This window comes from Propithecus coquereli, unplaced genomic scaffold (genome assembly GCF_000956105.1).
Source record: "Propithecus coquereli isolate 6110/MARCELLA unplaced genomic scaffold, Pcoq_1.0 Scaffold1, whole genome shotgun sequence".
In the NCBI taxonomy this organism is placed as follows: domain Eukaryota; kingdom Metazoa; phylum Chordata; class Mammalia; order Primates; family Indriidae; genus Propithecus; species Propithecus coquereli.
The window spans coordinates 24,833,997-24,857,671 of record NW_012133857.1 but is presented as its reverse complement, the minus strand read 5'-3'; the positions used below and the strand labels follow the sequence as shown (position 1 = coordinate 24,857,671).

Sequence of the window (23,675 nt, the reverse complement as noted above, 5' to 3'; positions counted from 1 at the left end):
TCGTTTCTGGGAGACAAGAAATCCTTAGCTCTGGGTTTCGGCAAACACTTACATTAGAGTCTCTCAGTCGGTTCTGGTTTTAAACCGTGGTGCCCCTGGCCACCCACCGCCTGAAAAGGTATGAGAAGAAGCAGGTGTACAAAGGACAAGCGTATCGGGCTGCAGACTGAGATCAAACTTCAGAAAATGCAGATTTCCAAGGGTTAATATTTTCCGAGCAATCTTATTTCTCCTGTGACTACATCTGCACTGCAAAGCAAGCCACTGAGGCAAAAAGGGAAAAAAAAAAAAACAGAAATCTGCTTCGGTCTCAAATTGCCTGCCTCTTTCAGGCCAAAGCAGATGGAGTTACCTAATTTAGCCAGATATTTTGCCTCAGGTCTCTACCATATTTGCCAGTGTAGACCCGGCCAGAGTGCATGGAAGCTGATGTTCTCGTCTCCGTGTGGCTCTAACTGTGCAGCCTACTTCTGTCTCGTGAAACGTGAGCTCCTGTTGTCCAGGTTTCTGTATTTTTGGTGCCAGCCCGAACATTAATGTTTTGGTCTACTATGGAATCCGTGTTGCCATATTTTTTTTTCTGTGATTGTGTTCAGCAATTTACACCGAGTTTTTGTGTGTGTGTGTTTTTGTTCCATAGCTAAGTGAGCTCATTATTGGCACCGCTTTCAGATTCTGCGGCTTCTGACTTTTATATGCTTTGTCTTCCAGCTCATTTGCTTTCCTTGTGTGTTGAAAGGCCCCTTTCTTTTTTCTTTTCCAATCATCCCCTTTCTGTGCTCGATACCCCCTCTCTCCCCTGCATCACCTTTCTTCGACAAAACCCTTCTTACTTTTTAATTCCCACCCGTCCTCTCTCAGATTAAAATGGAACTTATCTCTCATGTCAAATGTTTTATCACATTATATCAAGTGGCATGAATTAGAATCAAATAATCTTCCTGTGTACATCTTCTAGCATGACCCACATCCACTGAGAATGCCTCATACATGCATAAAGCTCACCGGCGGGTCCTCCCCCTTCTCTGCATGCGTGCCTTATGAAAGTACTGAGCCCAGATTGTCTGGGGCACAATCACCCATCCAATAGGCATTGAAAACAGAGACAGGCAGGACCCTCGGGTCTGCAGCTAGGAGTGTGGACACTCTGCCCATCTCCACTGAATTAAATTCCAAACCACAAATTTTCAAGAAGCCTGTGGATTGTTCTTTTCAATGCCTAGGTTGCCTTTTTTTTTTTTTTCCTTTGATCAGTATCTTCTGATTCTCAGTTTTATGTGGCCCGTGTGTGTGTATGCGTGCGTGTTCCTGTGTGAGCGTGTGTGTGAATAACCTTGTGCTCTCTCAAAACTTAAAAACATCTAGTACTGAATTTGATGTTTAATCTGCAGTTTAGCCTGTCGCTTCACTGACAAATAATCCACCCTTTCCTCTCTCTTTTTTTAAACTAGAACTGCAAGCCTTGTCGAAGGCAGCAAGGCAAATTATCTCTTCTGTGGCTCTTTTTAAAGGAAAGTGCAACCAAATCTTCATTTAAAAAGTAAGAGTGCAGCCTTGGCTAGCACAGATGGTAAAACCGGACTTGCCCGGCTGTTGGAGAACACAGGCAAATTCAAGTCCTTCCGTCTTTAATGTGAATTAATAGTGAAAAAAAATTACTAAGAATATGTTTTTCAGAAAGCATTTTATGTTAGGACCGTTGAAAAATCCACAAATTTCTCCAGTCCCTTGTTGAATTCCACTGACCAGCATAAAATCGTATCAGTAACATTGTGGAAACCACCACAATTTAGTCTCATGTTGTCCCAATTTCATTTTCCCAACAGAGTCTTAGCTATACCCTCCCGAGTATCTGATTTTGAAGGCTTAACCATTTCAGCCATGCTCTGCACATCACTCCCAACCCCTCAGGGAAAAAAAAAATTTCAGGAGCTTATTTAGACATAATAAATTTCTTTTCCATTTACTTTCTTACTTTCCAAATAACCTGATCTCTTAATTTACAGAATATTGGTGCTAGGCAACCTAACTGATTTAGTGCAAAAAAAGTTATTGAATCTGTCATGGATTTAAAACATTTGTCATTTTAAAAACCCAGAGCTTCTCAAAAAGCTTCATTACCATGCCGTCTCAGTAATTTAATTCAGTAATTACTGTTTTTCTATAATCTAGCGGCAAAACATCAGATTACCAACATGTTTAATTATTTTCGGCTTCTGTTTCCTTAAGCATGGTGTTTATTTCTTTGCATATATGCTCTGCAAGACTCTTGTGTCCACTGAGCTAAACAAGGGACTAGGAATATCAAGGCAAAAGGGTCTGTGAAAGCTGCAACCCTAAATTTCTTGCTGCAATGAACTTATTCTTTAAACTCCATTCCTTAATGATAGTGGGCCCGGGGCAAGCTTCTAAACAATTGGCAGAAACCTATTGAGAAAGACTTGTTGATCTGGGAGATTTTTCTTCCAAATTGTTGCATTTTGATAAATGGCAAAAATGAATAATAGCAAATTAACATTTTGAATGAAGGAAAAAAATATATATCTCCGAGATTGTTTGCTGTTTGGGGGTTGTTGATTCTGACTGTTGTGTTATTCTGTGGTTTTTAGTTCCTGCTGGCATCTGTCATTCAGAGGCATGTTCTAAGAGTTCCTGTTGTGTTTTTTAACTGTGTTTCAAGTCTCGGTTTTAGTTACCTGATAAGTCCTTTAAGTTCTGGCCATTTGGTATTGTTGCCTTTTTTGCCCCTTTGAGCGTGCCCTTGTGGAAAAGGCTGGAGGGTTTTAGTGTGTGTTTGTATCTGAGGATATTTGGATTACTAGCTGGTCATTTAATGGTGTATTTTCACTAGGCCCCTACCCAGTGCTCTCCGAGCCAGTTTTCTCTCTGCCACGTCATTGTACTTTTGGCTGGAAGTGGGTGCTTGTGGGAGATTATCGGCAAAGCATTTGGGGCTCTATATTTGATGTTCTGAATTTTTATCTATTTTATTACGTAACTTAAGAACAGGCTTTCCTAATTCATCTTCACCAATTTTTTTTTAACCAAGCATTCTCTAGGTTTATTGGAGAAATATATTTGAACATAATGTTGCTTAATTTGTAGTTGAAGTTTCCCTGTTTATTAATATAATTGGTTTGCCCAGTCTTTCTATAAAATACTAACAACTTTCTTGATAAAGCACCTAAGAAAAAAACCTAACCAGTCCAAAATAAAGTGCCGATTGGAAAAGAATCTTCAGATTGTTTCCCATATTTCAGATGTGCAGCTATACATTTTTATCTGCGTTTTTGTCTAAAAAAATGAAGTACAATTGTTTTAAGTTGCTGCAAAATAACAATCTATAATATTTTGAAACAAAATATTCAGAGATTTAAAGCAAGAGAATATTCTAATATGTACAATAGCAATGAATTCGGATTAAAGATGGTGAATTTTTACAAGGAAATCAGATTGCTGTAAGACTCAAGTGGGAGTCTTGGCCTCCTTGAAAATTATTGCTGACTTTTAAAGAAAATATAAAGCATGGATATGAAATAATCTCCATATTCCTAAAGCAGCAGCTAAGGAGGAAAGCACAAGCTCAAGAAATAACTCGAAGACAGTGTTTTAAAGTTGGAGTGTCCATAAACCATGCAGATGGTTTTTCCCCCCTTCTCTAGTGATTAATTCAACATCTTCCCCAAAACAGAAACATGCTTTTTGAAATTAGAGATCAGATCATCAAGGGAAGCACCTAAGATTTCGAGGTCTAAACAAAAATTAATTTTCTTTCCTCCTTGTACTTCTTGAAGACACAGACTGAGAAGAAAATCGGGATTAAAAGAGATGTGCTTAGGGTGAATTCATCTGCTTAAACCTCACAGGCTCGGAGATGAGTGATTAAAAAGCCATCTCGAATTTGGATGGAATCCACACTGGTGGCAATGCTGTATCCGCACTGGCTTTCTTCAGCCCCCATGTCATTGCGAACCAGGCCCCGGGAACATTTGACTGGAGATGATACATGGATTATATAGGTCAATTATACACTTAATCTGCCTTCTGGAGGATTAAGTATTTGCAGATTGACTCTGCATTTGGCTTCTCCGTGGCAGTTATCAGATCAGGAAAGGGCCGCTTACCAAACAGCCTCGTAAGAACTTAATCAGGCAGCGTGGTCAGATTGGGATGGGACTGCTGCTCAGTATTCTTTGCCTTGCACGGCTTTTAATTTGTTGTTCCATTATCAAATCGTGTTTTGTCCACTTTGTGTGGCAGAACAATAATTGAGTGTGAATATTTCCCTCGAAAGGGGTAATTTGAAAAATGAAACCTCTGCCTATGAAAAATATATTTGCTGTCATTATATATGAAACCACAGATAACCTTATTTTAATAACATTATTAAATTAAAAAAGCATCGTATATGTGAACATACATCGATCCAAGTAGGAGCCATTCTGCTGCAGCAAGGAAGTGCCAAAGAACAGGCTACAAGGAGAGCAGTATGTGATGTCTGTAAGGTGTGTCACCTGCTGTCCATGTGAGGGAAGCTTTCCAAAAATACCAAGTAGGGAGGGGTACCTAGGATTCACCAGTACAATAGGTTGCAGTTCTAGGGGGCCGATCAATGAAAATCAAGGTGTATGGCATTCTAGACACTGAGACAGTGAGTTATCTCCTCTATAAGCAATAAATAGTCTTGAGTGCCCTGAATGGGAATTACGGTGCAGTGATCTTGGGCCTTGCTTCGATAGCCTTACTAGCTGGCGACCTTGGACAAGGTATTTAATCTCTCAGAGCCTCGTCTGATTCATCTGTATAACAGGGATGATAATAAACAGAACGTTCCTCATGGAGTTACTATGAGGGTGAAACGCCATATGCATCTGCAGCATCAGGCTCTGAGGAAGCATTTGGTAAGTGTTAGCCACCACCACCACCATCATCAACCTCACCATCATCATCATCAGATCTGTTCTAAGGTGCTGTAGGAGTCCTTCTATCACTTTAACCCCAAGTTTGCTTAGAGTTGCTTGATGTACAGCAGGCTGGTACTTTCTTACTTTTGGTAAAACATAGTCCTGAAACAGAAGAATTGTGAGGGTCATGAGTGAGGCTTTGAAGTAAGACAGGCAGGTGGGGAGCAGGAACTCTGGTTTTGCCACTTCCAAGCTGTCTAACCTTGGGTCAATTATTTAGCCTCTCTGAGCCTCAGTTTCCCCATCTGTAAGGAAACTGACTTCTTAGAGTTGCTGTGAGGACTGAAGAACATAGTGGATGTAGACTGGCATAGTTAAAAATTCAACAAGTCTTTTATCATCATCATCCTCATCAGCTTGTAGAACTAATTGTTCCTTCAAGTGATTTTGAAATGACCTAGTTCTACCCCAGCCCCAACTAAACCACAGTGTACGGGCAAATAAATCAGTATTGACCTTCAGAACTTTAGGAGGTTTTTTTGTTGATTTGTTTTGGTGGGAGGTGCAGAGAAGGGAGTGGTTAATACTTTTTACTATTAAGATATAGTATATGTATATTGTAGATGTTTAGAAAATACAGCTAATCAAAAATTAGAAAATTAAAAGGTTGAGTTCCCAGCATGCAGAGATTATTACCTGAGTCTTTTAAGATCTTTTTCTATGTGCTTATATACATTGGGTACTTTTTTCCAAAATGAGTAAGCAAAAAAATTCCTTTTTTAGGTTAATGATCAGTATTTTCCATGCCAATAAATGTTCATCTAATACACTGTATTCAAAATTTCCCACTTGCCCCCAAAATATTCTTTACAGCTGGCCTGTGCAAACCAGGATTCAATGCAGGGTCACACATACAGGGCAGGGTTGTAATTCCCCTTAAATTTCTTTCAAACCAGCACCGGCCCTTTTTTCATGATCCCGACTCGTTAAAGGGACCGCTGTGCCAATTGTTCTGCAGACTGGAGGAGTTTATTACTATCTAAACATAGAACTGATTTGCTGAGGGGAAAAAAAAAATCAAGCTGAATTCAACCAAGTAGTTCTTTTAAACATAATTAGTAACTTAGCAGAATTCAACCAGGGTTTTTTTTAAGCTGTTCTCTGTATGTAAGGAGAATTTCTGAAGCTAGTTTAAGAAAAAAAGGGGGGGGCTAGACTGCAAGGAACCCACAGAGGCCAGGGTACAAATTGGCCATGTGAAGAGGTTCAGGGGTTTTATTTCATGGAAGAATAATGCACAGCTATCTGAGCTGCATGGGTAAATTCTGAGGGTCATAGTGCAGCATTTCTTGTGTCACTGTAACTGCTTTGGTGAAGTGTTAGGCTGGTGATTTCGATACACACATACCCATACTATTATATTGAGGAAGGTCCCTTTGTTAATTCTACTAGGATTTTTCCCTGAAGTCATCAATCTGAAATTAAGCCCTCCAAATCAGTCTGAAGCTGAGCTTTTCCATACTCTTTAGATCAAATTTTAATTGAACTGTGACCTCATCTCTATCATCCTCAATTATAAGGCTAAAGAGCATGTCTGCCAGGCTACTAGGACATCTTTTAGAATCTGTGTGGTTATATATATCGAGACTGGAAAGCTAATCCAAACATACTGGGAAAGGCAGTTAGGAAAGGAGAGACAGTGGATTCTTTCATCTAATTTTGAGCTCCAGAATAATTCTGGCAGTTAAGTCATGTCCTAGGCCATGCATTACAGCTGTAGAGAAGTGTCATTTCCCAAGGAGAATACAAAAATTGGATGGGGGAAACGAGAAGTGGATAGCTCATCCCCTTCTCACCTGACTGGTAACATTACCTATTATACATAGTTATATAACAGGTATATATATCTGAGATATATATTTTAAAAACAGGATATGTGTGTGTGTGTGTGTGTGTGTGTGTGTGTGTGTGTGTGTGTGTGTGTGTATCTTATCAGGGAGTTAAGCTAAATTTCCTTAGCTGAGGAAAACCGTTTATCCAGCCCCATTCTAAGCTCTGTTTGGATTCTTGGAAGTGAACCTCAAGATGTTTCCAATCATAAAATGAGTTCATCTTCATGATTGGTACCCTCCAGTGCCACTCAAATTCCTGGAGTCTTCATGCTTTCTCTACCTCCCACCATCTAAATCTGCTTTTAACAGATTTGATCATTCCTCTTTTATTAAGTAGACTAAAGTGCTGACCTTCTTGGGATATTTGCAATTTTAACAAAATATTTAGCCAAAGGAATAAAGCTCTAATAGTGGAAGTTTTGTCTTTAGGATGTCAGAAGCTAGCTCCGTTGGGATAAGAGAATATGAAAAGAGTGTTTTGATGCCTCTGATGTGATGACTCTTATTCAAATGTGAATCCTCTTTTACCCCCATGGCCTTCACAATAACAAATAAATGATAATAGTTAATTCCTTTGCTGTTGGAGTCTTAGGGATGGAAACATATTTCCATTCCACATGAACTCTCTCTATGCCTGGGTGGTTTGACATTTCAGCAATCCTGCATACAGAAAAGATAATGGGCATTAACAGATTTGGATTAATTATGTAAAATGGGTCATTACTATCCAAGAGAAATCGAGTTTTTACTTTTTTGTTGGTATCATCCTCACAGATTTACATTTCAGTAGCATATCTGCAAATAGGTTTCTAATCTAGCTATTTCCTTCCAAAGCCATTCATAGAAATAGATCTCTTTTACTGTCGGGCAAACCTTACATAAAACCTGCCTTGAATTTTCTCTGGAGCTTGTATGCAATGAAGAGTTTTGCTAAGTGTCTTTATCAGAACAGCTTTCTGTGTTCCAGGAGACATTTGGTGAAGACAGTTAATTTGTTTTCTTTTCCAGAGGAGAATGTTCCATTAATCATTCTAAGAATCCAGGCTGATTGCTCTGTTACGTTAAGGTCACAGTATTCTTGTTAACATGACCCACACAATACTTTTGTGTCTTAAAAAGGGTTTTTTTTTTTTTCCTTATGGCAGACTTATGGCATGGAAGCAGTAAGCGACAGACTCTTAAACAGACTACACATGTGTGAGGATGCGTGTGTGCACGTGTGCACATACACACACACACAAACACACAAACACAGAGTAGCCAAGGCACATTTTGTGGAACAAATATTATCACTTGCATTGCAGGAGACGAGATGTACTAAATCCTCAAATACTTTGCATTAATTAACCAAGTAACCGTTTCTCTCCCTGCCGGGCTCTGGGTAGGCTACTATCAAAAGATTTTACTATCTATCAATACCTAGAGTCATGTCACTGCTCTAATTTTTTTTAATGAATGGATTTTTTTGTTATTGTTTTATTTTTGAGACAAGTTCTCGCTCTGTTGCCCCAGGCTAGAGTGCAGTGGTAGCATCATGGCTCACTGCAACCTCAAACTCCTGGACTCAAGCTACCCTCCTGCCTCAGCCTCCCAAGTAACTGGGATTACCGGCGCATGCCACCATGCCTGGCTAATTTTTCTACTTTTTTGTAGAGACAGGGTCTCATTATGCTTCTAAGACTAGTCTTGAACTCCTGGGCTCATGCAATCCTCCTGCCTTAGCCTCCCAAAGTGCTAGGATTACAGGTGTGAGCTACTGTGCCCAGCCTAATAAATGAATTTAAAACATCATTTATAGGTTCTTGCTATTCAAAAATGTGATCCATGGACCCTCAGCAACAGCAGCACCTGGGAGTTTGTAAGAAGTATCCAATCTCATCCCTAACCCCAGCCCAAATGTATCAGAATCTTCATTTTAATAAGATCCTATAGGGATTCAAATATACATTAAAGTTTGAAAAGTACTAGGCAAGATCAATGACTTCAGACTTATTTGGGCCAATTCACAGTAAGAAAAAAATTTTACTCTGCAACCCAGTGTCTGCATACATGCACACACAGATATGCACATGTGAAAAAAAAGTTTATGAAACAATATTTACCCTTACTACATGTGATACAGTCTGATATTTTCTATTCCATCTTTCAAAAATGATGGTGATAAATAAAATGATTTCACTACATACAAATCCTCAGTTTTAAAAATACATCTACAACAAAGTTTCTCACCTTCGGCACCACTGACATTTTTAGCCAGATAATTCTCTGTTGTAGGGTGCTAGTCTGCATATTAAAGGATATTGACTGACATCCCTGGCTTCTACACTACATACCAGTAGTCACCACCACCTCTCTGAATTGTGTCAACAAAAAAAAATGTCTCCAGATATGGCCAGATTTCCCCCAGAGGGTAGAATCACCCCCATCTGAGAACCAGTGATCTAGAAGAACCAGAAAAGAGGTCACTACTAGATGTGTCCAGGTAACCGTCCCTCTCTGGCTATGACACATCCCTGTGTGCCACCTGCACCTTCCACACAAATGTGATGAGTACGATGTAGCAACAACAACAAGGCGTGAGCTTCAGGACCTATTAAAATGATTGCTGAAGAAGTCCATGAGTCAACCAGAGAGTTAGCTTGGGAGCCTGTGCCAGTCTTTGAAGTAGATTATGTTTGGGAAACTGAATGCAATGATGGGAAAAGCTTGTGAGATATCCAGGACTCTTCACCCCTATCCCCATTTCTCCCCGGAATAGTCCCTCTCAAGCCAAGGCAGGGCACTGGAACAGTGAGTTAGATCAGCAATACAGATTCCCGCTTTGGCCTCCCTTGATGGCATCTCTTTCTTTTCCTTTTTATAATTCCACCCAGACCTTGATTAAAAAAAACCAAAATGTCGTTGCTTCTACCAGGTGGCTGCAAGTTATTTTTGTGTGTCCAAAAACCTGAAAAGAAGGCTCAACTTAAATACTTCATTCATTCCATATTCCCAATTCAGAAGAGAACAGTTAACTGCCTCCTGTTTTTCTGTTAAACTCCTGCTGAGTTGACTAAAAATCTAGTTAATGGAGTCTAGTTATTTGCCTCCAGTGTGAATATTCCTGTTTCAAAAGGCTTACAATGACAGTGTCACTTGCCATATTGGGTTGCCTTGACTGCCTTTGGCAGAATTTTTTGCTCCGACCATCTCTGGACTAAAGCCAATTATACGAACCGAGTTCCAGGTCTTGCCTAGGATGGGGGGCGGGGAAGTTATTAATTACCAGATCTGTATGCCAACCAAGGTGTAAAAGTCCTTCTCACTATTTGTGTAGAAAAAAAATATTTTAGAAAAGAACAAATAATATGTAAAGTAAGCCAAGTTAAATCTGTGAGTTGTTTTCTGGTGAAATTCTCTAAATCACCTTTTAAGAAAGAGATAGATCACTCCCTTTTGTTCCGAAAATTGATTCTTTGGACTAGGAAATCATCCATTCTATTAAAGAGAAAAGATCTAGTTATCAGGCGTTTCAGTAGTTTTGGGAGCTCAGGTCAGTGTTTCTATTGGGGGGTGATTTTCCCCACAGGGGACATTTAGCCATGTCTGGAGACATTCTTGGTTGTCACAATTTGGGGGCCAGGGATGCTGATCTGGCTCAAAATGTCAGTAGAGTTTGAAAAACCACACTCTAGACACCTCTACCTACACTGATCCTTTGTCTTCAATGAATGGGTTGAGTTTAGATTTTGGTATAAATCATGAGCATGATCTGTGGGTCATTTTATCACCAGGGGACTCCAGTGACTGTCTCTAAAGAATACTCTACCTGGCAGATATCTCAGAAACTACTCTCAAAAACCCTTTTGACAAGCTTCATCCAAAAATATCTTTTTAGGGTCTAAAGAATAAAAACCAAGCCATCATTAACACCTAACTTTCTTGGCTTGAACTTAACACTCACCCATGCGTAGTTTCCATGGAGCTTCAATGCTTCAACAAAAACTCAGGTCTTGTCAGTTCAGTGAATCACTACTCTTCCTCCTACTAGAAGGTGCCCCTTCCAGTTTTTAAGGAACTGGTCCCTTTCCATCAAGCAGATGTTAAGAGCATAGGCTTTGCAGTCAGACATTTCTAAGTTTAATTTCTGGGTCTGCCACTTACTAGCTGTGTGACTTTCAAGTAAGTTACTTTAACCTTGCCAAGCCTTAATTTCCTCTTCTGTAAAAACGTGGATAAAAACAGTACCTAGCTCTTTGGCTCAGGAGGACTAAATGAGGCAATGTCTGTAAAGCACACACCACAGTGCACGGCACACAGAAATTACTGCATAAATATCTCTTCTTATTGTTGTCAGTAGTGGTAGTAGTGTAAAAACCAAAACATCCTTGCCTAATGCTAAGGTAGGCTTTGCAGCAGAAAGAAGAAAAGTAGTGATACATTCCGGGGCAACAGGGATTTTAAATGCCAGAGACGAAATGATCAGAGAACATGATAGCAAGTAGCAAAGAGCCCAGTTGTGCTACGGGATCCCTAAGGAAAATTTGCTTAAGGTGGAGATCCCAGTGAGATGGAAGCCTCTGAGAAAGTGCCCCAGAAGGCAGACCTGGGCTTGATCTACCGATGTCTAGGATTTGGGAAGGAGAAAGCCGTAGGAGTCTATGCTTAGCCACCAAGCCAGGAGACATTATTGCTTCCTCTGGAGCATCCCCGACTCACCAACACTGTATCTTCATTAGCCTTAGCAGAGCTTCCCTTTGCAGACATTCTTTCAGAACTTAGGGGTTAGCTTCACCCGGTTATAGTGATTCTAATCTAGACATGCGGATGTTTCCTTCATCGGCATTAGCTGCTCTATAACCTCAAGGACCAAATTTTGTGCCATTTTGCCTTTTAATATGTGCTTCTTAATCAGGGGTGTGCTTCAGAGCTACTTACGCATTTTTTTAATTTTAAAAAATGTACTCATCCCAGTTGTACATTAAAAATTTTGAGTCAGTAAGTCTAAAGTAGGGCTCAGGTGTCTGTTTTTAAAATAAGTTCCAAGAGTTTAATCTGGTCAAGAACTACTAATTTAGAGCAGTGGTTCCGCACCATGGTGTTTTTGTCCACTGTGGTATATTTTTACCCCAGTGGATAAAAGATATGTTTATTTCTATTAATACCCTTTCTGCTTTGTGTCCTATAAGACAACCTCATAACTTTATTTTTTTCTATAGTAACACTGTGAAGAGATAGGAGAAGACACTGTTATTTTCGTTGTAAGACAGGAAACCTGAGGCCCAAAATGAGCTTGTCCAGAGCCCCAAGGCCTCATCCCCTAAAACTATATTTTTTTCTTTTATTTTCTTGTCTTTTTTTTTTTTTTTTTTTTTGAGACTGGGTCTCACTGCGTCACCCCCAGCTACAGTGCAGTGGCATCATCATAGCTCACTGCAACCTCAAACTCCTGGGTTCAGACGATCCTCCTACCCCGTCCTCCCGAGTAGCTGGGACTACAGGTGCACCACCATGTCCCAATAATTTTTCTATTTTTTGTGGAGACAGGGTCTGGCTCTTGCTCAGGCTGGTCTCCAACTCCTGAACTCAAGCAGTCCTTCTACCTCAGCCTCCCAAAGTGCTGGGATTACAGGCATGAGCCACCATACCTGGCCTAAAACTATGATTTTTTCATCCCCACCTCAGAGAATATTGATATTGCCTATCTTATTCAGCCCCAGTGTCCGGCACACATAAGCCCTCAATACCTCTTTGTTAAACAGATGTTGGCGAATCTCTAGCCCCTTCGTAGTATCTTGTGTACTTTGTCCAGTGTGTTTTGTTTCCAATTCTGACTCAAAAAATAGTAATTAAGTCCTTTAATAATCTCATCATGGATTTTTGCAGTTGTCACTTTATTTTGTGGAAGCCTTGAAAATATAGTGTTCTAGTTCATTTAATGGGGAATGAATCATTTTGGCCCATTTGATTTTTTGGTTAATTTGAAGATTCATTGGAAAACCTTTTCTGTTTCAACTACTTTTGAAACAATGTCTAAAATGACTTAGTTCTGTTTTCCACCTTACTGAGCATTTGAAGCAGAATCTAATTCTCTGGGTCAAGATCTTTTAAGACTCTGACTTCACCCTATTTGACCCCAAGTGTCACTATCCAGTCACGAAGATGTAAAAAGAGTGAATGATCCAAAATTGCAGTGCTAGCGAGTTCCCCAACTCTGAATACAGTGCTTCCTTCTACCACACTCTGTGCCCCAAGAAGTTGGGGCTAGAGTGTTCATCAACCCAAAGCACATTCTGAAAGCTGCTCTTTTGATTCAATCCCAAAGACTTTCAGGGGGAGGAGAAAGGGCAACTTTCTCCTAAAAGCCATGTGCAAACAGGGAGAAAGATTCCAATTAATTGAAGTTTCTAATAAATGGCTATTTAATAATAACACCAAGGATAACATTTACATTCTTTTATGTATATTTTCCCAACTGTACATTGGAGATAATAGCATCATCTTGTTAAAAGTATCATTTCTTCTAAGTCCTCTTAGCAGCTGTAGGATGTAGACACCTTCGTAATTGCCATTTTATACTTATTGAAACCATCAAGAGCCAATATTTATTGGGCGCTATCTGTGTACCAGGTACGGTTCTGGGCACTTAAATGTAGTAATGCATATAATTTTCGTGACCTCCTTGTGAGGCAGGTTTTTACAGATGAAGAAGTTGGGTCACTGACTGGTACATTGATTTCATCAAATTCAGAAGCCTGGGAAGGGGTCGATCCTAGATCCGACCTCTTTCTTTCTGACCAAAAGAGTGGACATGTAACTATACTGTCTTAGGAAAAAAACAACAACCCTACGCTATCCAACGATGTGCCCCCACCCTCAAAAGCCCACACTCTACCAAGTGCTCTGTGCTCCAGTTCATCCACTGGGGTTCTTCCTGTGACAGTCACTCTTTCCTACACAGCACCACAGCAGCATCCAAGATAGAAATCGTGATTCTGTGACCCTCCGAGTAGAACATGGCTTATTAGTCACAGCTTGTCCACTAACAATCACGGGTGTTGCATAGCTAATCGGAGAGACCCCTTAGTGAAAATCCCCCCCCACTGGAACAGGCCTCCTCCCGAATGTAAGGACACTGTCACTGGGCTCGGGTTCCAGGAACACCAGCAGACTCTAGGCCTAAAGATGGGCAATCCCGGAAAGCACTGCCACGTCAGGGCGAAAGCCCATCCTCAGCCAGAGGGACTGCAGCACAGTAGGGAACCTTGCATACCATATGTGCTGCAAACACCCACTTCTACCTAGGCCCAACGAAGGGGTGGGTTTCAGCTTTCAGTCTATCTCTCCCCCTGTGTTCTGTCTAACATCTTTTATCCCATAAGAATAAAGTTTTGTGGTTTATTTGGGGGTGGGGGGAATGATGGTAACACAAAACCATTACATCCCAGACAGTTGATAAATGGTTTAGGGTAGCAGCTTAAGTTCCGTAAGCAAAGCTTGACACAGTGGTATTATTAAACAACAATGCCCAAGATTTTCCTACGAGGCCCTGTTGACTCTTTTAACCTATCCGCATAGCTAAGTTTTTAATGGCACTATGAGGTTTCACAGATCAGCAATACTTTACAGCCGGGTGGGGTTGGGGACTAATCCAACATTACAGAATAACATGGTTATACAATCTTCACATAATACAAATGGAGTTGCAACTAAATCATTACATGGTCATTATCCAATAATGCCTAAGATGTCAGCAATGTGAAAATTTGCGATCAGGTATCACCGAAGTCCTTCCTTGATTTATTTCCAGCCAAAGCTGACAATAAACAATATGACAAGGTGATGAAGGAAGGAAGGAAGGAAGAAAGAAAGAGAGGGAAGAAAGAAGGAAGGGGGAGGGAGGGAGGGAAGGAAGGAAGGGAAAAAGAAAAGAAAAGGAAGGAAGAAAAGGAGTCGTTTTTTCTCTTGAAACTTTAAAGAGCTTACCAGATAGATCGTCAGCTGTTAGCCAACTCTTGAAAGTGGCAAATCCCTTGGCCATTGGAAAACTGTCTGTATGCATTGTTTCTAAAGAGTTTGTTTATTCAAAATATGTCTGGTTTTGGCATTCAGTTTTCTGAGTGAGTGGGGGCTCGGGGGCAGTGGCTGAGGTCTGCGCTGTGCACTGTTTAATGAAGCTCACTCCTGCCTGTGGTTTCTGAACGCCACCAAATAGTGGTGACCGAGGCACAAGGAGACGTGGACGTGAGGGAATTCTTTCAAGGGCTCCCCACTTGGCTTGTACGGAGTTAGAGAGATGGAGGCCTGTTTGCATTTGTTGGTGCACATTAGAAATAAATTTGGGCACTCAGCTTAAAGAACTCACTAACGGCAAGATGCACAAAGAAACGCTATTATGTATTTAGCACAGTCTTTGTAAGCTGGGCCAGGCAAGGAGGCTTATCAAAAGAAATATGTAAATAACACAACCTGCTTTACAAAGGAAAAGAGAATAAAATTAATCCAAGACATTCATGGCATAATACTATTTTCTGCCCTCAGCTTTTCTTTTTATAACTTGAGACATGCAGCCTAACAGTCCAGCACAAACAATAGCACACTCCAAAAAAAACCCACACCCGGGGCATCCCTCCGTCCGTAGGAAAGAACTCCAAATGAGTCTCTTCAGTCTCACACACAATATTATTATCAAATCTAACATTGTCATAGCCAAATCCTCGGGTTGGACAAAGTCCCCCCCATTCCCCCTCCTTTTTGGGGGGAAACGGGGGGAAGTGTTGTGAGGGGTGGGGGAACCAAGCCAATCAAAGTTAAAATAAAGTCTCTTTCTAGCAAGACTACTGTCTATAACATGTTGTTCCTTATAGAAAGTGGGATATGGTGGCATTTGCTTGATTAACTTGCTCGACAAAAGTGACAGCTGCTGTGGGTGCATGCGGATAAGCTGCACGGCGCAGTTCCGCCTTTGTACATCTGTCAGCAAAAAGGGAAGAATAAAGAGTGAAAAGAGACAAATTGGTCCCAAAAGACACTCCATTCAACTTAGGAGGTTTGCCCCATTCAGGCGCTCGCTGTGCGCCTCGAGTACTGAGAGCTTATTCAATTTCATTCACTCTTTCGAATGAACCCACAAGTGTTTAATTTCTTATTCTGTCGCCTCAAAAAAATGGGGGGGGTGGAAAGGAAGGGGGAGGGAGCCTTGTGGACGGGAAGCGTGGACGGCAGGGCCGGGTGATCCAGGCCGCACGTATTAACTCGTGGCTAATTCACGGTTTAACTCTCTGCGCTCAGGTCCTAGACCCATCTGAACGCTTCAGTGGGGGACCTGACGCAGACTTCTTACCTCCTGGCTGGTGGCTCCAAAGCCATCTGTAGATCTCGAGGGCACCCAGCAAGGTCAAATGTGTACCTTGTATAAGAACAATGGTCCAAGGTTTGTGCCTTTTACAGAAATGGGATGGCTAGCTCCCCAGGGTAAGGTTTGGGTAAGTGATCTGGCAAATGTGTGTATGTGCGTGTTTTCTTCTCCCTCCCAGAAAGAGAAAAAAAAAAAAAAAAAATTAGAGTCATACGCAGTGAGAAGTAGCAAAAGGGGAATATGGTTTCCTGAGATTAAAAATAAAGCAAGAGGAAAGGGCGCCATTGGAGGCAGAGCCCAGCTGTACATGGTGAAAACACATGTTAACTTTTAAAAAGCAGCACTTTGTCTTTCTTTTTCTCATCCCTGAGACCCAGGCATCCAAACTGGTTTTCTGGCCTCCTTTAAATGGGCAGTCGCTATGGACACCCAAATGCTTCCTCCTGGGAGGTCAGGATGGCTTCTCCATCCCCCTGTGCTGCCATGCTCTGCCCAATCTGCCACCATCTTCCTCCCCCGAGACTTCACGCCACTCTGCCTTCTCTTCTGAAACCCAGCACTCCTCCCAGCTCCCGGACCGCCATCTGAGTATGGACTCAGCACCCAATCCTTCTTGGTTGACTGCTTTTTGGAAACCGCTGGATGCCATCTCTGGCTCCTAAAAAGATCGTGTTCTTGCCTTATGAGAAATCATACCCCAAAGAGCTCATGTTCACTAAGTCGACATAGATCTAGTGTTAAAACTGCTTAGAGGACTTTGGAAAGTGTTCTGGACCCAGTTATAGTCGTTGGGTTTTGTTGTCTTTGAATTCTGGGGTTCTGGTCAGCACCTTCTAGTTGGTATATTTGTGTCCTTTCATCATCTGCTTGGAAACTAGCTGTGTCGTTCAACCTAAAGCATTCCATTTACCTATTTACTGAACTCTTTTCCATATAATAGCATGGAAATTATGTGAATATACAGACCAAGCTTCTTTATATAGAGAGTAATGATTAAAACCACCTCAGCCCAGGAAACCAACTCCCTGAAGTCAGTGTGCGTTTTCCTAAGTAAGAACCTCAACTTTGGCTCACAAAACTAATGATTCATGACTATAGAAAGTTTAATATGTGCAAATTATGAAATTAGCCCTAATGTGATTAACCAACCCTGTTTTAAAAAGACAAAGTTGGCACTCCACTTTATCTTTCTGTTCTGTACATGAGTTACACTCCTTATTTTAGAGTATGATTTCTATAATCATTTCTATATGGTATGCAAATTTCTTATTCAGTTGCTTACGTCAATCTGCTTGCGAATTAATGTGGTTAACTCTAAATGCAGTTCCCATACCTAAGAAGCAATCAGGGGAGTGGGCAGATGCTGTTCATGAATAATCTGAATTCAGTTTATACCCTGAATCCTTCTCCTACCTCTTAAGTCCTTGTATGCATATAAGAGAATAGTTTTCAGATAAATTATTCACACTCCTCACATGGATAATGGGTGGCAGGATGTGCCACCAAAACTAGAATTTCGTTTTCAACATAATTGAGCTTTAAATGATTAAGATGAGTGAATTCGGATTGTAACTATACATTTTCTCAAAACAGTAGGTTCCTTTGAGAGGATGGAGGCTGAAGGCATGGGGGTCCATTTTCTCAATGCACAGGGAGGCCTATGACTAAATCCCCAATATATCCAGAGAAAAATAGGCCCCAGAAAAAGGTATTGTTAACAGTGGTCAGTTTGTTAATGCCCGAACTGCACACCTGCCCTGGGAGACCCAGGTGGCAGACAAGGCCTGGTTAGAAGCTGATTGGGGCTTAATCACATTGGGCTCATTATTTATGTCTCTTAAAGAAAGAAATGGTCTGAGCTGAGAAACTTCAGGTACATAAGAGGGCTATTCCTTTTCTCTTAAATATTACAGTTCTCTGGTTGGCTTGTTGAAAGTAAGGTGTCGGCCTCTGATGTTTGCTACAAAAACTTGTCTATTTAACATAAGTCACAAACTCAAGTTTGTCCTGATTTTGCTGGGATAGGTCCTGTGTATTAAAATAGCTGGTGTCCGGCCCATGTTCCATCTTTCATTCAGGGTTTGACCATTGGTTACATTTTTATTCTATTTCTTAGACACTGGGCAGTTTCAGAAGTCATGTTGTGTACAGGCAAGCACAGATCTGATTTTGATATCTAAATTGGATTCTTTCTTTCAAAGCAGCAGGGCTTTGGAGGCCAATCAAAAGAGATGGGGGGGAGGTATATTTCGCTATTTGGTTCCCTTGAGTTCAAAGGTGGAAAGGTTTTGAAGGATTTTTCCTCGCTTCTCATTTAACTTGATATTAATAGGGCATGCATTTTTATAGAAAAAATTAGTTATTTAGGGAACCCACGGGCTTCAGGATCTCTGGAGGGTCAGAAGCAGGAAAAATACAATAAAAATGAAAAGCCAATGTGGCTTATTACATTTCCTTTGTTTTTCATAGAGAACAAGTTCATATAGATATTATATACTATAGAAATGTAAAATGGGATTCAAAAAGTCACTATTTCTTGAGGTTGTTAGGAGAAATAAATGAGTTTAAGTCATGTAAACGGCTTAGAATAGTGCCTGACACATAGTAAGTGCTCACTAAATGTTTTCTATCTGTTTGGTTTTTTTTTTTTTTTTTTTTGAGAAAAGAGTCTCACTCTCTTGCCTGGGGCGAGTGCCGTGGTGTCAGCCTAGCTCACAGCAACCTCAAACTCCTGGGCTCAAGCAATCCTACTGTCTCAGCCTCCCGAGTAGCTAGGACCACAGGCACGCACCACCATGCCCAGCTAATTTTTTCTACACATATTTTAGCTGTCCAATTAATTTCTTTCCATTTTTTGGTAGAGACGGAGTCTCGCTCTTGCTCAGGCTGGTCGCGAACTCCTGAGCTCAGAACGATCCGCCCGCCTCGGCCTCCCAGAGTGCTAGGATTACAGGCGTGAGCCACCGTGCCCGGCCGCTATCTGTTTTGTTTTATTGAGAGGGAGGTCTCTCTATATTGCCCAGGCTAGCCTCCAACTCTTGGGCTCAAGGGATCCTCCCACCTTAGCCTCCGAAGTAGCTGAGACTACAGGGATGCACCACCATGCCTGGCCTATTTTTATTTTTGTTATGGCTAATTATTATTATTAATGTCACTACAGAACTTTTTTCCAAAGTGAGTTCAATGGAACTTAAATACCCTGAGAGATATTAATGGGTGGCTCATGAAAAGTGGTTCTTTAGTCAAATACAGTTGAAAAAACACCGAGTTAAATGGATTTCTCTACTACTACAACTTCTCAGAACATTGAATATGCTAATGTGATACAACACATCAGAATAGCATTTAGTGTATACAGTAGGCATATACGTATTCACATACACATTCCCAGACCAGTGAAAAATGTGAAGCTAGAAAAGTATACACTGATGTTACTTTTATTTCTTTTTAAAATTTACAGTTAAATCCCTCTGCGTAGTCGTTTTGTCCTGTCTGGTTTAGCCCCACTGATACGATAAAATGGCAGTGGTTCTCCAAGAACAGCCTCCAATTTTCCTTCTCTCCAACTTGGGGGGCCCTTAGCCTGGAGACCCAAGTGGGAAACACAACTTTCCCTGCAGCTGGGAGGCTGCCAGCCTTTGATGCACACATGTTCTTTTCTTTTTATCGGGCATTGTTCTGTGTCTTCATGATGTTTCTGAAGGCGTCCCACGGCCTCGAATCCATAAACTTCAGAACCACCTCAGATTCAAATGGTGAAAGGCTCTTACTCGAAATTTCAAAACAAGTTCTTAACCTAGACAAAGAGAGGAGTAGCCTCTATTTGGAGCTTTCTAGTCCAAGTATATGTCACCGTTTAAATAAATAAAAAGACCCAAACTCTTTGGATTGGTTCAGCTGGGCTGGGAGCCCTGCGATAAGAGGTCACTGGTGTGAGTTACTATGGTAATTGAGTAGTATCAGCAATAGTTTTGCTCTCATGAGCATTAAAGCACATAATAATAGGCAAACAACAGTGGTTAAAGCAAGCAGGTAGGATTACTATGTTCTTTTGTCAGAAGTATATAATGTCTTGTAGTCAGTTTTAAAGACTTCTCAACCCCCAAATCCACCCCACCGTCACCTGCTGAGTAATTTTGTATGCTTAATCTCCTGCCCTCAACTCCAAGCTCTCTGCTAATTTGAGGCAAATGGGTATTTCTGACATTAAATAGGGCAGCAAGGAAGCTCTGACCTAGAAAACCCGCATTCTGAAGCACTGAGAAAAATATTCTTTCAACAATTTTGTTAAGACTCTTTTGAATGACGAGGGGGAAAAAAAATAGCTTTCACTGAAATGGGAGGTTGCAGCCTCCCGAGGAAGGGTATTTTGCAGAACAAGAAAAAAGGAAAGAAAAAGAAAGAAAGAGAAACTTGCAGAGCATCCCCACTCCCAACTTCCCCCATAAAACTTGTCACTTCGCATTGCCATCCGCTACCCCAACAATAATCACTCCGTGCCTATTGCTAATTGCAAGCACAGCTGAGGCCCAGCGGGGAGCCCTTGCACAGTCTCAGGCCTTTATACGAGGCTCAATCTGTTGTATGGCACTTGTTCACACACAAAAAAACTACCAGCAAAGGCAGAAAGAGGCAGAGTCACAGGTTTCTTGTAATCCCTCTGCCTCCCCGCTGACAGCCCAGCCCTAGAAGCATTCCTGGTTTTGTCCTGCTCTTTACAAAATCTGAAGTGACCTTAAGCTACGAGCATGTCAGCTTTTGAATGTCGAGTTGCCGGCTTCTTCAGGTGCATTAAGGAGCAGGGGGGGCTACATCTGGCTTCTGCGTGTCTGTTTGCAGCACCCCTGGGGCGAGCTGTGGCTTCCTGTAACATGTAAAATATGAGTGTGAACTCAGGGTTCATGGCAAGGAACAGGAGGTCATGCCTCCATTCAGTTCTAAGTAAAGAAACTGGGAGTTTGCAGATGTTTTTCTGTATGTGTAATGACACCACCCCCCTCCCCAGCCACCGAGCAACCGAGCGCCGTTTTTTGATAAAATGTGCCACAATCAGTGTGCTACTTGCAGATTTATTCATATCAATTTTTGCAATTTATATATTCAGAGACAAGATTGCTATTTCGGCAACTTTATGTTGGATGTCGTGCGTTTGCGTCTAGAGAAAGAGGGAAAGAAGTATGGGGCGGGGAGGGTGGGCAGAGAAAGAAAAGAAATTAAGTCTGTTCCTCAGGCCACCGGCTGGGGTGTTGTCAAGGAGACAAAGCATCAGATGGGAGGGTCTGTGTCCCCCTTTTGCCCGGCGGTCACTTCCTGCCCAGGCTTGGAGCTGGGACACCTATTGCTTCTGGCCAAGAAGGCCCACTAATGGCTACTTTGAGGGGAAGAATGGGTTTGGGGGGCTGGAGAACAATCCCTCAGTAGACAAGTCCCAGGCCACTTGAAGAAAGGTCTTCCCGTCCTGCCTGGAGGTCAAGAACAGGTAGGCTCAAGATCTTTGGCGTGGCCTCCATCTGGGCCTGGTGGGGGAGTGCCTGGCCCTTCCTCTCCACCTTGCCACCCTCTGAGATGAGAAGGGAATTAAACCTCCTGCAAAATTCCTGCTTGCAGAAATTTCTGTTCCCTGCCCAAAGCTTCACACTGTATTTTCACCAAGAGAAGACATTGGTAGAGCAAACAGGGAGATTAATCCTCCTGTGCCTGGGGAATAAATGCTCCTCAGTGGGGCAGTGTTAATTGCTGAGCTTGGTGCAAAGATCACTTTGAGGCATTTAAGAAATACATGATTTTTATTAGTATAACTGTTCCACGTAGGAGTTATTTCTCAGCAAAGGGCAAAAGCTTTGCCTGCCTCGCATTATTAGCCTAATTCTACTTAATTGTTTCCTAGAATACGGGCTTCCTGAAGACACATTCCAAACCTTAATAAGTCTGTTGTGGTGGGAGTGATTCTGGATGGGGAGCTGCTGCCCTTTTGGGCAAATGGGGTCTCAGGGTTGACTGAGTACTGCTTGATCAAATCTGCGCTTGGAAAGTTGGAAGAGGGGGGTCGCTAGGGGGATGGGGGAGTCTCTGTGAAAACATATGAGGTGATGTGGCACGCAGTATAAAAAATGCATCCTTTTTTGTTGTTTGGACCCAATCCTCTATGAGGATTCTCAGTTCTCATCTCTGGGCTTCATTTAATTCTATTTCACAGATTTAGAAATGTTGGCCCCGTGGCATGTTTTAAATAAACCAAATAAATGACTGAGCAAATGCTACCAGATTTGTTCTTTGTTCTTCACAGTCTCAAAACTCTGTGAAGCCTTGAGAGTTTGAGAAATTGTCTCAGTCTTAGTATTAAATGAAATGACCACATTCCTCTTTCAAAGAAATTTTTTTTTTCTTTTCATAAAGCCTGGTTGGGTGTTCCAGATTAAAATATGTACATTGCCTCACATCCAAGCCTTCTTAGGCAAAGTTTCGTTTTCAGTATGGGAAGTGATTTTTATTTCTCATCTTTTTTTAAAATTATGGTAAGAGAACATAAAAAAATTTACCATCTTAACCATTTCTAAGTGTATAGTTCAATAGTGTTAAGTAGATTCAAAATGTGCAACCCATCTCCAGAACACGTTTCATCTTGTAAAACTGAAATTCTATACCCATTAAACAAATCCCCATTTCCCGCTCCCCTTAGCCCCTGGCTATACCGTTCTAACCATTCTACTTTCTGTTTCTATGAATTTGACTAGTCTAGATACCTCCTATAAGTGGAATCATACAGGATTTTTCTTCTTCTGACTGATTTAATTCACTTAGCATTATGTCCTCAAGGGTCATCTATGTTGTAGCGTGTGACAGCATTTCCTTCATTTTTAAGGTCGAATAATATGCCATCATATATATATACCTTGCTTTGTTTATCTGTTTATTCCCTGATGGATGCTTGGGTTGCTTTCACCTTCTGGCTATTATGAATAATGCTGCTATGAAGATACGTGTGGGAATATCTCTTTGAGATCCTGCTTTCAATTTTTCTGCATCTATACCCAGACATGGAATTACTGGATCACCCATCTTTCTATAAATGCATTTACTCAGGTTGTGCAAATGGTGGAAGCGTGGTATTTGCATTTGAGTTGAGATAGTGTTTGTAATTGAAAATACACATTAGTGACCTCTGCTTTCCTATCATATGCTTTCCTGTCTTTAAGCTGATATCCATTAGTTGATCTTTGACTTAGTTTTCTCATTGGTAAACTATTTCCAATAAAATATCATGACTATTAGGAAAGAAAGCCTTTGAGAGACCATCACACCTCCTTGTAGATGACCACCTGCCATGTTGAGAGACATGGCATTGGATAGGATAAATGGAGATTTTGTGACTTATTGGGTTTCATCCTATCTGATTGATTCAGAAGTAACAAAATCATTTCCAGCCTGGCTTTGGCTAGCTTGCATAGCTTACTGAGACTGCCAAGAAGTTAACCAAACCATTAAAAAGGCACAGAATGTATCTTCCAGAGAGAGACTTCTGTACAGCCCATGTAAGCTAAT

The 23,675-nt window shown here is 41.2% G+C and overlaps 1 protein-coding gene across 8 annotated transcripts in view; it reads left to right on the top strand.

Moving 5' to 3' along the window:
- CADPS (Ca++-dependent secretion activator) overlaps window positions 1-23,675 on the top strand; it is a 524,321-nt gene that overhangs the window by 487,195 nt on the left and 13,451 nt on the right. The window lies entirely within an intron of this gene.